This window comes from Rutidosis leptorrhynchoides, chromosome 3 (genome assembly GCF_046630445.1).
Source record: "Rutidosis leptorrhynchoides isolate AG116_Rl617_1_P2 chromosome 3, CSIRO_AGI_Rlap_v1, whole genome shotgun sequence".
NCBI lineage: Eukaryota > Viridiplantae > Streptophyta > Magnoliopsida > Asterales > Asteraceae > Rutidosis > Rutidosis leptorrhynchoides.
Window position 1 is genome coordinate 464479302 of NC_092335.1, and position 20002 is coordinate 464499303.

A 20002-nucleotide genomic window follows, 5' to 3' on the forward strand; every position below is an offset into this window, starting at 1 on the left:
GAAAACGAAGATTTGAAGACGTAAACGTCCAAAAAGCTCAAATGTATAAGATGCAATCCAAGTGGTTCAATTTATTGATGAGAAACGTCTAAAAATTACAAGAGTACAAGTCGCGAAACGCAAATTACAAGATATCTAAGCGTACGAAAAGGCGTTCGAAAATCCGGAACCGAGACATAAACCGAGTATCAACGTACGAGACAACGGACCTAAAATTACAAGTCAACTATGCACAAGAATATAATATAATATATATATAATTATATAAAATTATATATTATTATATTATATATTATAATATTCAGCAGCCCACGTTTAACTCAATTTGGTGAGCTAGAATCCGAAGCTCTGCACTCGAGGAGGTGTAAGGCACAAAAGTACCGCACTCGCGGAGCTGCAACAGTAAAAATACGCCTATAAAAGCCAACGAATTCTGCTCGATTCATGTACCCCTGATCTATCTATCTCTCAATTTATATTTATATATATTATAATTATAATTTTAATTTAAGTTAATTTTAATAATAAAGTTATGGTTTAGTTGGGTTATTGTAAGAAATGTTTTACGGGTTTTAAAGTCAGAACTTTGTCCGTGTAACGCTACGCTATAAATAATCACTGTAAGCTATTATCTTCCTTTTTAAATTAATGTATCGTAACTAAATTATTATTATGCTTATTTGAGCAGAAGTAATCGTGATGTTGGACTAAATATTTAAGACGAGGTTATTGGATTTTGTACCATAATTCGGGTTTGGACAAAAGACCGACACTTGTGAACATTGGGCTATTAACTATTAATAGGTGGGGGGTATTATCTAATTGAGTGACAACTCATTGGAACCTGTCGAACCTATCTTCAAATTAGTTAATCTAATAATTATTAAAATGATTACGAATGTCCTATTTAGTGACGTTTATACGACATCGTTTACAATCATTTAATTAATCAATTGGATTGGGTAATTGATTATTCATTATGTCCAAGTGAATAAATTAATGTATCATGGACTAATTAAAACAGGGGTGGATTACATACAAGGATAATTGGTGTAATTGTTAACAAAGTATTAAAACCTTGTTACAGTTCGAATCCCTAATTAGTTGGAATATTTGACTTCGGAATAAGGTTAATTTGACGAGCATTTTATAATTATGACCGATGGACTATTATGGACAAAAACCAGATAGGTATCAAATAAACCAGGACAAAGGACAATTAACCCAGAGAAATAAATTAAAATCAAAACGTCAAACATCATGATTACGGAAGTTTAAATAAGCATAATTCTTTTATTGTATTTCTCATCGTACTTTTATTTCCTGTCATTTTATTATTCTCAATTTTATATATCGTCATTTAAATATTGTTATTTATTCTACGGACTTTAATTATCGTCATTTATCTTTACGCTTAATATTTAAGATCGACAAACCGGTCATTAAACGGTAAAAACCCCCTTTTATAATAATAATAATACTACTTATATATATATATATATATATATATATATATATATACAAATATAGTTTAAAAATATATATATATATATATATATAGCGTTAAACTTGGCTAGCTCCCTGCGGAACGAACCGGACTTACTAAAAACTACACTACTTTACGATAAGGTATACTGCCTATAGTGTTGTAGAAAAGTTTAGGTATATCCACTCTATAAATAAATAAATAACTTGTGTAAAATTGTATCGTATTTAATAGTATTTTGTAATAAAAATATAACTATTTCGTATACACCGCTGCACACATCAAGTATTTTTGGCGCCGCTGCCGGGAACACTCAAACGCCGAAGCGAAACGCTATAAAAAAATTAGTTTTTAAGTTATTTTTGTAAAAATATATTTATATAAGTTATTAGTTTAAAAAAAACAACAATATAAAAACATAAAAAAATATATATATTTATATATCTATATTTATAAGTATTTAAAATTAAAAATTTATTATTTTTATCTACAAAAACTAATAAGTAATTGTTAAAATATAAGTTTTATTTAAGTTATATTTTATAAAATTAAAAAAAAATTAATAATAAAAAAAAGACTCGAACGATTTTGAGCCTGCAACAACAACTGAACCTGCATTACTCCGCACTCGCGGAGATTTTTGGACAGCTATCCTCCGCACTCGCGGTACATCATTAATTACGCAAATTAGGGTTTTAGTATTAATTATTATTATTATTATTATTATTATTATTATTATTATTATTATTATTATTATTATTATTATTATTATTATTATTAAACCTAATTAGGATTAGTTATTTAATAATTAGTATTTAGTTTTTAGTTTTAATATATATTTTGTAATATTAAGTTTAAATATTATTATTAAATATATAGATTAATACTTTTATATAAATAATATAAAAATAATATTTTTAGAAAATTGTATTTTTTTACTTTAGTTTTCTTTTTATACTTTGTATCTTTTTATTTGTTTAAATTCATAATTTTTATATTTGTCGTTCGTATTTAGTTTTAAGTTTAGTTTTGCCGTAGTTATTTTTAGACTCCTAGATTTTTAGGTTTTGCCGTAAAATCCCTTAAGTGCTTTTTCTTTAGATTAAAATTTAGGCGCTTTAGAATTTTGCGACGCCGTTTATATATTTTAGTGCCTAAATTAAGTTTATTTCCGTTTTCGAAATAGAATTCCTTTTAAGCTTTAATACCTTTAAACGCAATTTTTAGTTTTTAGTTTTTAGTCTTTTAAGTTTCGACGCTTTACTTTCTTATTATTATTTTTCGACTCTTATTTTTCGACGCGCTTTTTCTTTCTCATTTCTACGCTCTAGTTTTTAGGACATAGATTTTTATCTTCTAAAAATTTCGACGAAAAATTATTTTAAGCGGTTAAATTGATAGACATCCAAAATTTTCTGGTTCGTAGTAATAGTTGGATTTGTTAGGGGCGAGTTGTGGGCTTCCGATTTAAAGGGTCCTGGCTACCTGCTGCATCTATTGGCTATTCGAAACGTGGGCAAAATCAGAAAAGTCTATTAATTTGATAGCTTATATAATTTTTATCTTTTATAACTAATAGGATATTCAGTGAATGCACCGAGCAAAACGTTCACCACCTTTCATACGTTCACCACCTGTAACTCGATCAAGATATCTAGCCAATATTGTCGCCGTTGATTTTCCTTTAGAATCGTCATCTAGTCGACCAAGTACTCCAATTCAAATTTCCGATAATCCATTTTTTTGAACCCGACCTCACAATTGAGAACCCGGAGGATATTCAATGACAATTCAGAGATCCTGAACCACTAATCATTCCTCCTGAACCACAAATCATTTAACCAGAGATTGTCGAGGAAGAAACCATTAAATCAGAATCCTCCAGTGATTCAGATTCAACAATTCAATCATGGAAAATCTGGAACCTCTAAGTATGGAAGACCAAATGAGAGCTAAACGCACTGGCCAAGGTTACGCCTTTATTAAGCCAGACATTAATGCGCCAGATTATGAAATCAAAGGATAAATCCTATACATGGTAACTAATCAATGCCAATATAGTGGTACGCCAAAAGAAGATCCAAACGAACATCTTCGAACCTTTAATAGGATTTGTACTCTATTCAAAATCAAAGAAGTTAAGGATGAACAGATCTATCTCATGTTATTTCCCTACACTTTAAAGGGAGAAGCCAAAGATTGGTTACAATCGTTACCTGAAGGGGCGATTGATACATGGGATGTTTTAGTTGAAAAATTTCTTAAAAGATTCTTTCCGGCATCTAAAGCTGTAAGACTTCAAGGAGAAATTGTTACGTTCGCGCAAAAGCCAAATGAAACATTATATGAGGTGTGGACAAGATTCAAAAAGTTGTTGAGAGGATGTCCTCAACATGGTTTAGACACTTATCAAATAGTACAAATATTCTACCAAGGATGCGACATTACTACACGAAAAGACATCGACATAGCAGCTGGTGGTTCCATTATGAAGAAAACCGCAACTGAAGCTGTGATGACCCAGAAATTTCTGACCAAATTTAAACTTTATCTTTAAATGATTTAATGTTTCCGACACGATAAGTAAAGTCTATGAAGTTGAATCTCAAAATTTTAGAAATATTTCATGTATTAAATTACATTTGACTGCTCTCGACGATTCATGAACAATTATATGTATGTATATATATATATATATATGTACAAGTAAAAAAAACGACTTTCCTACCGTAAAACACTATTTGCTACAGTAAAACACTATTTGCTACAGTGAAACCGTATTTTGCTACAGTGCTACAGTGATTTGCTACAGTGAACACTATTTGCTACAGTAAACATTATTTGCTACAGTAAATACTATTTGATGTCGACGAACTAGCAAACAAAAACAGGATAAGGCGGCCATGCGATCGCATGGCAAAAACACTGAAAACTCATGCGATCGCATGGAGTCAGATTTCAGGAAAAGTCTATAAATTGAATTCGATTTCTGTTCGTTTACACACACATATATCTCTTTATTATTTATATTTATATTATTATTTATATTAATATTATTATTAATATTATTAATATTATTATTATTATTATTATTATTATTATTATTATTATTATTATTATTATTATTAAGATTAATATTATATTATTATTATTATTCTTATTATTATTATTAGTAATATTATACATAAAATATTACGACGAGGTCATGAGCGTGTCACTTTTAAAATGGGTTTTCATACGGGATAAAGCTAAGAAAATTATGGGTTATTACTAAGGGAGGTTATGGGTATTATTCGAGGGTTATGCTCGTAAAGTCAAACCTAGTATTTATCATCTCCGTACGTCTACGTACTTTTCTGAAATATTGAATCACAATATTGATACGTTGAGATCTACGATTATTTGATATTCCGGGTTTCGGTCACATTACGATGAACAACTTTATGTGCTGCTAAGGTGAGTTTCATTGCTCCCTTTTTAATTGCTTTTGTAATATATATTTTTGGGCTGAGAATACATGCACTTTATTTTAAAACACAATGGATACAAGTATATACTTAATTCTACACTGAGTTTGAACCGAAAATCCCTTAGCTTTGGTAACTAGTAGCTGCCAGTACATAGGATGTGGACTGGTGGGCGCGAATAACAGTATATGGATCCATAGGGCTTGACATCCCCATCCGAGCTAGAGCACTAGCCTTTTAACGGACGTGTGTTATTTGAGTTTAGGACACGTTGGTTTGCGTGTATTAAAACGAATGGGGTATTTATCATTATAACATTAAAGTTTAGTTACCAGGGTGCTCTGTTATGTAGAATCTATTGATAAACATTTCTGGATGAAACAACTGAAATCTTGTGATCCATCTTTATATACAGATTATGCGAAACATACAAAATATGAACTCACCAACCTTTGTGTTGACACTTGTTAGCATGTTTATTCTCAGGTTCCCTAGAAGTCTTCCGCTGTTTGCTATTATGATATACAAGCTATGTGCACGGAGTCTTACATGGCATATTTTTCAAGAAAACGTTGTATTCACCAATTCATCACCATGTACCTTATTTTGACTGCATTGTCAACGAAAGTACTATTGTAAACTATTATATACGGTGATTGTCTATATGTAGAAATCATCAGATATCGAAAACCTTTGATTTAAATATACATTTATGGTGTGCCTTTTCAAAAGAATGCAATGTTTACAAAACGTATCATATAGAGGTTAAATACCTCGCAATGAAATCAATGAATGACGTGTTCGTCCATATGGATTTGGAGTGATCGTCACAGAAGCTTACAAAATTATTGATAACACTGCTTCCCACTCACATGAGTGGCACCAAGAAAAAGATATTCCTCGTTCATCTAAAGCGGCTAGAGCCGATTCTAGCCATGACTTTGATTCCGTTTCCGCAAAAATAGATGCTTTCAAGAGACGAATGGAAAAGATGAGTAAAGATATTTACGCAATTCGAATCAGTTGTGAGCAATGCAGTGGACCACACTTAACGAAAGATTGTCACATTGAGCAAACGATGGAACAACATGAGTATGTTTCCTATATGAACCAAAGGCCGGGAAATAATTATCAAAATAATTATCAACTGCCAAGGCCAAACTTTAATCGAAATCAAAACATTCTTTACAATCCAAATGGACCCAACAATAACTCGTATAACCAACAAGGTCCGAATAACCAACCAACTCAAAACAACACTTTCAATCAACAAAGACCTAGCTTGTATAAACCACCACAACAAACCAAAGAGAAAAAGCCAAATCTGGAAGAAATGATGGCAAAGTTAATGGAATCTCAAACACAATTTATTACATCTCAAACCCAAAAAAATGAGAGGTTTGATCAGTCATTAAGAACTCAACAAGCTTCCATTTTGAATCTAGAAAAACACGTAGGTACTCTTGCTAGCATGATGAGTGAGAGGGAACAAGGAAAGCTACCAAGTAATACTGAAGTAAATCCTCGAAATGAGAATGTTAATATGGTGTCAACAAATTCTGAAAAACCAGCATCAGAAGATGGGAAGGTTTTCGATGTGAGTAACAATGAAGAAGTTACGCCACCACCACTACCCGAGTATGTAAAGCCAGTGGTGGCACCATACAGACCACCCATCCCGTTTCCAAGAAAAGGAGTTGAGTATGAGCAAGTAATAGGTAATAAAGTTTGTGATACCTCTGGAAAGAAGAAGAAGAATAAGAAAGTGCAAGAAACAAAAACTATAGAAGTAAACCCGGTGAAGACATTTCCACCAAAACCTCCACCCAGGGTGGGTGATCCGGGTAAATTTATTGTTCCTTGTTTACTTAGTGATTGTGTCATGTATGATGCACTAGCATATTTAGGTGCGAGTGTGAGTGTTATGCCTCTTTCATTATATAAGAGATTAGGAGTAGGTGAGTTAAGTCCAACGGAGATGAGTGTTCGACTCTTTGATCAAACCATTAGGCACCCAGTTGGAATTGCTGACAACCTACCCGTTCAAGTAGGTAATTTAACCTTTCTAGTCGAATTTATTGTCACTGACATAGAAGAGGACTCAAACATTCCTCTAATTTTAGGTCGACCATTCTTAGCATCCACCAGGGCGTTGTTTGATGTAAGAGAGGGTAGAATGACACTTAGTGATGATGAAAAATCGGTCACCTTTGTTTGTCAAAAGACTAAATCTCCACCAACCAAAATCGTTGAGCCAACAAAAACGATTGGTAAGAACCATGTTGTTTTACCAACTCCAACGGTAGTGTTTAACAATAATAAAGCGCCTAAGTGTGGGGAAAATGAAGTAACACCTAATGATGACTTGATAACAAAGAACCCCGTTGTTGATACGAAATTAAATGACTCCGTTATTAATAGTTCAATGAAGAAACTTATTAAACGGATTCGCGATGCTAGAACCAAGGGGAACTTTAAGTTATGTAACCGGTTAGTATCCAATCTATCGCCTAAAGAAAAGGCGAAACTAGTTGTATTTGTGGATGTTACACAGGAATCCGACCAATGGCTTAAAGCAAAAGTCACAGATATGCAAGTTGATTATGGTCCAAAAGAAATTGACAATGAAGTTAATCACAAATTCGACACCACAGCTACCTAAGTGTGGGGAGATTCAAATGTTCTAAAAATAAAATGTTGTCTAGAGTTAGTTGTTCTGTTCTCGTGTAGTTCCGAGAATGGAATCCGATTGGTCTTTTCCACTAGCAGACACTAAAGAACTAGTTTTCTCCCTCCATTCTGAATTTTTGTTTTATAGGTTTTGTAAGAAATTAATATGCATTTTAAATTTAAATTTTGTGTCAATTTAAAAACAAAATTTACTTTATTTCATTAAGTTTAAAAAATAATTTCTAGAATCCGTCGTAAGTTAAAGACTAGGTCATGGAACCGAAATTGCTTTACCCAAGGGCGGGGCGAAAAATTTTGTTATCATTATTTTTAATATTATTGATCTAAAGTATACAAAAAAAAATTTTAAAAACCCAAAAATCTTTGCTTTTAAAACAATCGCTTTAAAAACGACAAATTTTAAATTTTGTCGAGGGACGGACTAGGTAAACGTACCGAAACTACCTAAAGTAAAATGAAACAAAATTTTAAAAAAATTATTCATTTAAATTGTTTTAATAAATAAAGGTTATATATATATATATATATATATATATATATATATATATATATATATATATATATATATATATATATATATATATATATATGTTTGTAGTTTATCTTATGTACAAAACAGGGTAAAACAGTGCACTTTCAAAGACTGACATTAAGTTCAGCAAAAGCTACTAATTTTAACGACAAGACGTAAAATATCAAATGTGATATAAAATAATATGTTTGCAAACTCGGTATTTTTAATCATTTTTCTACACTAATCACCCTCATGAATTTAAATTTTTACTGATTTCTTGCAAATGAGGGCATTGCAAGATCTCAAGTGTGGGGAAGGGTTATAAATTCTCTCGGGTTTACACTTAGTTTAATTGCCAAATTTTGTGAAAATTTAAAAAAATTTCAACTAAATGAATTCAAAATCATGTTTATACATATTTATGAACGATAAAACTAGGTTATAATACCGAAATTATTGTTATCTCGGAGAGAACATAAATGGAGAAACAACCCAAAACGCTTGAATTCATTTAAAATGGAATAAAAGAGAATAAAAAGGCAAAGAAAGACATATATCACATATTTGGTACAGATTATTGCAGGTACTTTTGCTTTGGACTAAACTAATCAGTTTTACCCCATTTTTTATAATACCTTTGAAAGAATCAATGGATCTACACGATGAATCAATTCCATCATTAAAAAGAAGTAAAGTCTTCCGAAAAAGACACGCGCTTCTTGATTTAGGTCAGGAAGTTATCGTCCAGACCAGTTGTAGAGTCTACGAAAAACCTTGAAAAGTTTTCTCAAAAATCAGCTAGAAATCCACGAACCTCAGCATCAAACAGGGTCGCCAAGTGGTCAGACTTATCCTAACCATGAGAGGATCTGTCTCGTAAAATGGGGAGGGCGTCGTGCAAATTAGCTTGATAAGACTAATGAATCAGACCCCCAGAAAGGATAATCTCCTTAAAGATTAAAAATCTGCTTTTAAGCCTGATATTACTCAATCCTTCAGATTGACCTTAAAGATTGAGAATTACAAACTCATGAAATTCGATGATATCTAAACTCGAGCTTGAACGAGAAAATATTTTGATCAAATTAAAACCGATTTGTTTTCTGAAAAACCTATTTTCAATGCGTTCATTACCATTGAACGTAAAATCCTGAGAATTCACCGGAATTCATTAGGTCACCTGAACCAAATCGGGTGTCAACCATAAGAACGGTGGTTGCATAACATGGTCGAAGACAGGACCTTGTGTCAGACCGAAAAATTATAGGGTGATCTTTACTATTGCTCCTACAAAGGATAGTAATTGCATCCGACACATTGTGGACCATGAACATTTGCATGTCATTAGACATTGCCTTAACAGTTGCTTGTTCAACGGTTTTCTTTACAACCGAACGGTAGTTAACCGAAAGGTAATATACGAAAGCAAGTATACTGGACGTGTTGCTTTCCTAATACAAGGATTAGCAAGTGGGTGACACAAAACCATAAGTTTTGAGCTAAAATTTTAAAATATGAAACCCACAAAAGCCACAAAAATATTTTGCAAACACCGGTGAAGGGTTATTCTGGAAAAATTGTCTAGGGTAAAATCTAGCTTGAATTTTCAAAAGATCAAAAGTTTTCATAAAGATCCAATTTCCTTAAAGGATCTACATTTTCATAGTCATGTGGGACTGTAAACCACATCGTTACTATCATTGTTTATACCGCCGTATTAAAATCACTGATGTATAAAGTGTGAGAATAAAAAAGTGATTCGAGTGAAGTGTGATTTAATTTCAAGTTCTGTATTGCTTGAGGGCAAGCAACGTTCAAGTGTGGGGATATTTGATAGTGCTCAAAATGAACATATATTTAGTATCAATATCCTTCAAATATGTAAAGCTTTTAGTTACTATTGTTCTATTTTTATGTAATAATCGTTTAAATAAATAAGTGCGAAGACAAAAGAAGAAAACGAATATTTGAAGACGTAAACGTCCAAAAAGCTCAAATGTACAAGATACAATCCAAGTGGTTCAATTTATTGATGAGAAACGTCTAAAAATTACAAGATTACAAGTCGCGAAACGCAAAGTACAAGATATCTAAGCGTACGAAAAGGCGTTGGAAAATCCGGAACCGAGACATAAACCGAATATCAACGTACGAGACAACGGACCTAAAATTACAAGTCAACTATGCACAAGAATATGATATAATATATATATAATTATATAAAATTATATATTATTATATTATATATTATAATATTCAACAGCCCACGTTTAACTCAATTTGGTGAGCTGGAATCCGAAGCTCTGCACTCGCGGAGCCGTAAGGCACAAAAGTACCGCACTCGCGGAGCTGCAACAGTAAAAACATGCCTATAAAAGCCAACGAATTCTGCTCGATTCATGCACCCCTGATCTATCTATCTCTCAATTTATATTTATATATATTATAATTATAATTATAATTTAAGTTAATTTTAATAATAAAGTTATGGTTTAGTTGGGTTATTGTAAGAAATGTTTTACAGGTTTTAAAGTCGTGACTTTGTCCGTGTAACACTACGCTATAAATAATCACTGTAAGCTATGTTCTTCCTTTTTAAATTAATGTATCGTAACTAAATTATTATTATGCTTATTTGAGCCAAAGTAATCATGATGTTGGTCTAAATATTTAAGACGAGGTTATTGGATTTTGTACCATAATTCGGGTTTGGACAAAAGACCGACACTTGTGAACATTGGACTATTAACTATTAATAGGTGGGGGGTATTGTCTAATTGAGTGACAACTCATTAGAACCTGTCGAACCTATCTTCAAATTAGTTAATCTAATAATTATTAAAATGATTACGAATGTCCTATTTAGTGATGTTTATACGACATCGTTTACAATCATTCAATTAATCAATTGGATTGGGTAATTGATTATTCATTATGGCCAAGTGAATAAATTAATGTATCATGGACTAATTAAAATAGGGGTGGATTACATACAAGGATAATTGGTGTAATTGTTAACAAAGTATTAAAACCTTGTTACAGTTCGAATCCCTAATTAGTTGGAATATTTGACTTCGGGAATAAGGTTAATTTGACGAGCATTTTATAATTATGACCGATTGACTATTATGGACAAAAACTAGATAGGTATCAAATAAACCAGGACAAAGGACAATTAACCCAGAGAAATAAATTAAAATCAAAACGTCAAACATCATGATTACGGAAGTATAAATAAGCATAATTCTTTTATTGTATTTCTCATCGTACTTTTATTTCCTGTCATTTTATTATTCGCAATTTTATATATCGTCATTTAAATATTGTTATTTATTCTACGCACTTTAATTATCATCATTTATCTTTACGCTTAATATTTAAAATCGACAAACCGGTCATTAAACGGTAAAAGCCCCCTTTTATAATAATAATAATACTACTTATATATATATATATATATATATATATATATATATATATATATATATATATATATATATATATATATATATATATATATACACAAATATAGTTTTATAAAAATATATATATAGCGTTAAACTTGGTTAGCTCCCTGCGGAACGAACCGGACTTACTAAAAACTACACTACTTTACGATTAGGTACACTGCCTATAGTGTTGTAGCAAAGTTTAGGTATATCCACTTTATAAATAAATAAATAACTTGTGTAAAATTGTATCGTATTTAATAGTATTTTGCAATAAACATATAACTATTTCGTATACACCGCTGCACACATCAAGTATTTAGCATGCAATACATATTTTCACATAAACACACAATCCTAAGGCAAGTAAGCTTCCTACACTAATCTTTTAAAATCACTTTTAACAATTTTGCATTTGTAAGAAAAACCTTTCATTAATACAACTTCTTTTTGAGAAGGTTATTCTCATTAGCATTTTGATCATTGATTTTGATTGATTTTAAGGTTACCCAATCCTTGACTTATCCCTACCATAGAATTGCTAGCTTGGTCCATTTTTCCCATATTTTCAATTTTCCTAATAATAGACAATGGACTTTGATTACAAGATTTGTGTTTGCTAGAGTCGTGACATATATTCATTTCATATTTACCTCTTGATGAATCACAAAACTTATCCTTTCAAGTTTTCTCTTCAAGGTGTTATTTTCATCAATTAAAACTTTGTTAAGTTATCCAACTTTGTGTAATTCTTTCTCCAAAAGTTTTACTTTGTCACGACTACTATCATACGCAAATTTAATAGTCTTGTAATCATCTAACAATTCGTCATATTTAGAAGGATAGAATACATGTACCTCATTGCAATCCATGCTTGAGACATCATCTTCTTTGAATGGAGATTCAACCTCTTCTTCACTTTGACCATCTTGATCCAAATCATTTCAAGAACTCATGAGGCAATAGTCTTCATTTCCATTCAACCCTTTTGCTTGAGAATTACCAACCTTTTCCAAATCCTTCTCTATTCTTTTACCCTTTAAACTCCTAGAGTTTAAACCTTCTTGAGAACATAGTGAATCCCAACATTCTTTTGCACTTTCACATGAGATTATCTTTAATCTTTCTTCACTAGGAAGAATTCCATGAAGTAGTGAAATTGCATCAAATTGTTTCAAAACATCATTGTTTTGAAATGTTGACTTCACTAGTCTTGAACTAGCTTGTGGTACAAAGTCTCCTACTTTGATTATTCTCCACAAGTAGTAATTCTTGGATTTAAGATAAGACTCAAATCTTAATTTACACACATCAATATTCATCTTATCAAAGATTGGTGCTTCTTTCACTAATTCTTCCAAGTATCCCATAGTTTGAGTTGATCCGAGAATCGTTGACTCAAGTTTTTGCACAAAACGAAATTTGACACTTTCAAAAACGTTTGTAGAGCAATGATTTGAGCAACCGCTCTGATACCAATTGTATGTAACTAGAGGGGGGAGGGGGTGAATAGTTACTTGATACTTTTTAACACTTTTTCGATTGATCACCAAATTCGATTTAACTTTGATCAACCAACTCAACTAAAACTTGATTTGTGTAGTGTATATGTTCAAAATGATAAATGGAGTAATGTAAAGAACATAGACACAAGGATTTATAGTGGTTCAGGTGAATATTAACTAATCCACCTTAATTCACTCCCCGATTACACTAATCGGGATTTGTTGCTTCACTAAGCACTTTTCTCTAAACCCGGTGGAGATCCGATTTAGAAGTCTTCAACTTCTTTGGTAGACAACAAACCTAATCTTTCTATCCCTTTGAAAGATCAACTCCAACCTAGATCAACTTGTATTCACCTTGGACAAGTATTAATCTCCAAACAAGATTAATCAACTTCCTAAGTCTCTTTAAGGAAGTAGATCACTAAGCTAGCCTATGCTTCTACTAATTGAAGTTACAAGACTTATACACTTTGCAATGATGATCCTAAGACAATACTAGGACATACGTTACATTAAGTAAAATCACAAGATAAATGATTTTGATTAGTAAGTTTAAAGCAACCCAATTCTATATCTATAAGATCATAGAATCTTCTCTTGCTTGATCACATTTGAGTAGTAATTGATGCACTTGTGATCACTGGAAATAAGCCTTTGAAATATGCAAGAGGGTCAGCTTCAAGCTCATAAATGTTTGCCTTTTATAGTGGGATTCAAAAAGTAGCCGTTGACACACGGTGGCCTGCACGGTCGACCGTGGTGCGACCGTGCCTGCTCCAATCCAAAATTGGTATCCGTTGTATAGCCGTTTGACTCAAATTTAAACACCACATTTTGGCACCTTTACTCCTTCTAGCACCTGCAAAAAAGAAACCAAACATCCTATACAAGTACTATATGCATTAAGTGTGTGAGATTTGGTCTTAATGCATGAAAGTGACTAATCATTCCAAAAGTGGCAAACCCAACATTCTTGGAGAAGTGTCTTGATTGATATTTAGGGAAATCTCAGTTTGGTCAAGACTTAGTTAGTCACTTTAATGCCCTTGGTTCAATTCTAAAGACTAGTCACTATGTCATTAACTTCCTAGTTTCAATTAATCACAAGTCATGTCCTTTTTGAGTTTAGTTAGAGATTAATTGAATGATGTCTCTATAAGATAATCATGAAGTATGTAGAGACATTAAAGTTAAGTTATTCTTGAATAAGCAATCACATTAGTTACTTAGACTAGACCAAATAGACAATTGACTATAATTTCATTGTGAACCATTTTACACTTAATCTATTGGAGAAGGTTAGTTACTTAAATCCTAACTAGTGAGCACATAGCAAACATATTAATCATGTTGACAAGTTTATGAGTATTAATCATATTGGCAAGTAGCAAGTAATACTCACATAGCAAGAGATAGTTATTCTAGAATCAATCATATAGATACTTGCATAACTTATAATTCAAGCTTTAACAAGTTTAAGTGCAATATAACATATTGCTTGATTAATGTGTAAGCACACATTAATGTCCAACACATGCACAAGGGAAGAGCAATCTCTAGTTGGGACTTGGTGACTATCCTAAATGTATCTAAGTGTGTTTTAGGATTACAAGTCATTACTAGTTAACCTTGATAGCATTGTTCCTCATTTAGCCTTAATTAATCACTAAGTCATTTCTAATAACAATTATTGTTCTAGTGACATTGGCTTAAGTGTGTTGGTACTTGATGATCATACTAAGGATATCTAGATAAGAATTAAGATCACAAGTTATGAATTAACACTTGTGTGTTATGCCTAATCTTGGTTAATTTGTCATTAAAGTGTCATTAGGCGTAATTAATCACAATTAGTGTTTTTATGACCAAAACTCAATTAAATATGGAGAAGACATCTATTCTAAGCATGTTGAGAAAGGTTTCATGAATTATAGATGTCGGGAACTAGTCAAACTTTATTTGGTCGAAAATGGTAACAGAGAAAACTGCGGTCGCACTGCGATTGACCGTGGTGGCGACCGTGCAACTTGTTTTCACAAAACTACGTTGCAATTCAGTTTGGGGTTTCACAGTTGACTATGCTGTCGACCATACCTCGACCGTGTGTTTAGCTGAACTTTTAATTTCATTCTTTAACCTATGTTTGACTTGGTGGTTTGCAAGATAAAGTATGGATTAGTGACCTTGCGTGTTTTATGTTAATATGTCAGTCATTGCTTATGCATATGTATGTGTCATCATCAAAACATATTCTTTGGTTAATCGTACTTAAGTTTATCGTTTAGTACATTAACCCACATTCAACCAACACTATCGAGTCTAACCAATAGCGGGCTAGAGTATACATTTTAGCTCTGATGGGTGGCGTTCTATTTTCTGATTCTAATGCGTACGATGTCCCTTTGAGTTTCTTGCATACCATCATTGACTTGAGTCTAGATAGACGTATAAGTTGGGGTAGTGCGGTTCTCGCACATCTTTATAGAAATTTGTGTAAAGCGGCCACAAACTATGAAGCCAAGGCCATTAATGGTGCGCTACTTTTAGGTCAACAGTGGGTGTATGAAAGAATTCCATCCATCACGCCAATTCTCAAAAATGATGTACGCATTATTCCATAGAACCTAGCACCGAACCAGATTCCACCGATTCGTGCACCCTATGGTTCGAGGTATATCATTGTTACTTTATACCTTTAGTTATTGTAACTATATTCATTTGTATGTGTTACTCATATATAGGTGGCATGGTAAACGGATAAACAAAAGTACGCCAGCACATGTATTGCCTACGTATCGCTCCGTACTTGTGGCGTTAACACCTAGATAGGTAACATTTATTTGATATGAAACTATAGAAGCTATGTTAAAGTCAAAACATTTATTAAGTATTATAATATGCTGATGCAGTTTATATGGCAACCATATGATGATGTGTTACTGAGCCGACTACCCCGTCAGTGCACAGCTGACAGAGCCTTATGGTCATACCGTGGCACGATTATATTCTGGGCTACTATTGAGACACATCTACCGGATCGGGTCTGCAGGCAGTTTGGATGGAGTCAGCCTATTTCAGGTGTTGAACACTTGCTTCCCACTCAGACGCATCATTATTTACACAAGACAAACCTTTGCATGAAACAAAGTGCTGATCTAAGGGCTATTGCCCCGCACGTCACGTACATCGGATAATGGAATGACCTAGCCAACCGTGTATTTGTTGGTAAGGATGGTGGGGGTGTGAGTAGGGATTACTTTGACTGGTACAAGGCTCGCACAGTTGTGTACATTACAGATCCCGGAATCGATGAGGGGACCAACACATATCCTAATTGGGCAGGGACTACTAATGTATATATAAGTAACAATTGTGTAATATTTTTATTATTTATAAACAATAAGATCACGATCAATAAACTTTTGTTATAATATTGGTTTACTTTTAACTATATACAGGAGGAAGGGCTTTGGAGGATGCAAGATATGACATTTGCATAAATGCAACCAAACAGTCAACCTAACCCGCAACCATTTTATGACATGCCACATCAGTTACTTTCATACGCGCATCATAATCAGCCAGGTGCTCCATTTGAATACTATCCGTCACAAAACTTCGAGTTCCCGGCTAATGATTACGGTGATCAGGCGCATTATCATGATCCTCGCTAAACGTATCATAACCCTCATGACACATACAGTACCCCTCGAAACACATACAATACCCATCAAAACGTCTTCAATACCCATCAGAATGTCTTCAATACCCCTCGAAACATATACAATACCCCGTTAAACATGCATCATGGATCATCCTCCCGGACCCCTCAAGAAACACATCATGGATCTTCCTCTCGGACCCCCCACCAAACATATGTAGGTGGCTCGTCCTCTCGAAGCCCTCTTAACGTGAGTGTATCTGATTACCAACTTGAGGATGAGCCTGTCGAGGATTTAACCATAGGCGTTGATGAAAACCGGGAACAACTACCGTGGAGGAGTCAAAGGTAATCTGTACCAACAAGGTGTGGAACTGGTCATCACCTACGATATATACGTGGGGGACGTCATGGTCATTGATTAGTTGTATTTATTTATATTCATTGTAATGTTTATATTTTGGACTTGTTTAAATATATCTTGCATTTGTGATTTACATTTAGTATCGTTTTTAAACAAAAATAACAATAGTTTATTTTAAATAACAATATCAACAAATAACAATACATTATTTAAAACAACAATAACAATAGTTTATTTTAAACAACAACAACAACACAATTCTCTAGGTAGATCCACCGTCTTTAAAGACTACCTTTATTAACGACTTGGGTGTAATGTTAAGAATTTTAACCTTGACACTAGGGCAAAAGATAGAACAATTTTGTAGCACCAAAACAGCTCCCTCACGTATGCCTTTGACACCTTCATACTTCCCATGAACACCATCAATGATCTTGCTAGATACTGTTCCTCGAATAGTACCTGTACTGTCCTATTAAACATAAATGAATATAGTTACATTAACCTATTTTAGTGAACGCAATACAATTATGAAAATATACATAAGTTAGTGATGTAAACTCACTTTCAGCATTATAGACAGCTCACCGAGAGCATTTTTCTCACAAGTCTTAACAACACCAACAACTTGATCAGCTGGTACAAATCTACGCTGCCTCAGAATGCTTGCTATATCAGATCTACCTACAGTTACAACAATACACCTACACTGTTGGCTTATGGTTTGAAAAATGTGTATACAATTATGCTGCTTACCTCCGTACTGATATTCAAACTTGTAACGACCCGTCAAAATCGCTATTGACGCGGCACGTTAATCATTGATTCCACAGTAAGGTTTTGACCTCTATATGATACGTTTTGATAAAATATTGCATTCATTAAAATAAGTGACTTTCTAAACATAGAAAGTTATAAACATGTGGGCAAGTGCTTAGGTATAAGCAAAACCCCGAAATACATAAGTCTTTAATTTATAGGTTGACATCACAGTCCAATTATTTATTACACAACGCAGTTTTATTTTGAATGCAATAAACTTTGTACAAAGCATGAGAGACTCCATGCAGGCAACAAGCACATCACAGCGGAAGCATTCTAAGGACCTGAGAATAAAACATGCTAAAAAGTCAACACGGATGTTGGTGAGTTATAGGTTTAATTGCTCGAGTCATAAACATATATAAAGATAGACCACAAGATTTCATCAAAAGTTTATCAATAGATTCTACGTAACAGAGCACCCTGGTAACTAAACTTAACGCTATAGTGATAATTACCCCATTCGTTTTAATACACGCAAACCAACGTGTCTTAAACTCAAATAACATACGTCCGTTAAAAGGCTAGCGCTCTAGCTCGGACGGGGATGTCAAGCCCTATGGATCCATATACAATTATTCGCGCCCACCAGTCCATATCCTATGTACTGGCAGCTACTAGTTACCAAAGCTAAGGGATTTTCGGTTTAACTCAGTGTAGAATTTTGTATGTACTTGTGTCTTATTGCGTTTTCACTGTAGCACTGTAGCAAAATACGGTTTCACTGTAGCAAATAGTGTTTTACTGTAGCAAAGTCATTTTTACTGTAGCAATTAATGTTTTACTGTAGGAAAGTCGTTTTTGCTTGTACATCTTATAATATATATATATATATATACATACATATATGTATATTTACATAATATTAAATCATAAAGAGAATTGGTTTAAATTAGTCGAAATTTTTCGGGTCATCACAGTACCTCCCCGTTAAAGAAAATTTCGTCCCGAAATTTTGAGTAGTACCTGTTTCATGAGCGATATCAGTGAACAAATGTGGATACTTTTGCTTCATTTGATCTTCACGTTCCCAAGTAAACTCGGGTCCTCGTCTTGCGTTCCAACGAACTCTAACTATCGGTATTTTGCTTTGTTTTAATTGTTTGACCTCACGGTCCATGATTTCAACAGGTTCTTCGATAAAATGGAGTTTATCATTGATTCGTATTTCGTCAAGAGGAATTATGACATCCTCTTCAGCTAAACATTTCTTCAAATTTGACACGTGAAATGTGTTGTGAACACTACTAAGTTCTTGCGGTAGCTTTAATCGATAAGCAACTGCTCCAATTCTTTTGGTGATTTCAAAGGGTCCTACGTACCTAGGACTTAGCTTTCCTCGTTTACCGAATCGTACAACGCCTTTCCAGGGTGACACTTTCAACATGACTTTGTCGCCCACTTGAAATTCTAGCGGTTTTCTTCTTACATCAGCATAACTCTTTTGGCGACTCATGGCCGTTTTCAATCGCTGTTGTATTTGAATGATCTTTTCGGTGGTTTCGTGAATAATTTCTGGTCCAGTAAGTTGTATTTCTCCTACTTCACTCCAACAGATAGGAGATCTACACTTTCTACCGTAAAGTGCTTCAAATGGCGCTGCGTTGATGCTCGTATGATAACTGTTATTGTATGAAAATTCTGCCAACGGTAAGTGTCGATCCCAACTGGTTCCAAAGTCAATCACGCATGCCCGTAACATGTCTTCCAATGTTTGTATTGTTCTTTCACTTTGACCATCTGTCTGTGGGTGATAAGCGGTGCTCATATCTAATCGAGTTCCCAATGCTTTTTGTAATGATTGCCAAAAACGTGATGTGAATCGGGTGTCGCGATCAGATATGATAGAGATGGGTACACCATGCCTGGAAACTACTTCCTTCAAATATAGGCGTGCTAATTTCTCCATACTGTCTGTCTCCTTTATTGGTAGAAAGTGAGCTGATTTAGTTAGACGATCAACTATCACCCAAATAGTATCATGACTACTTGCAGTCCTTGGCAATTTCGTAATGAAATCCATGGTTATTCTTTCCCATT

General features: G+C 33.4%; 1 non-coding gene across 1 annotated transcript; it reads right to left on the reverse strand.

Annotated features, from left to right (window-relative positions):
- Positions 1 to 3779: 3779 nt before the first annotated feature.
- LOC139903150 (small nucleolar RNA R71) lies at positions 3780 to 3886 on the reverse strand. The gene has a single exon (XR_011777993.1). It is a non-coding gene; the product is annotated as a small nucleolar RNA R71 (small nucleolar RNA).
- Between the last annotated feature and the right edge of the window lie 16116 nt (positions 3887 to 20002).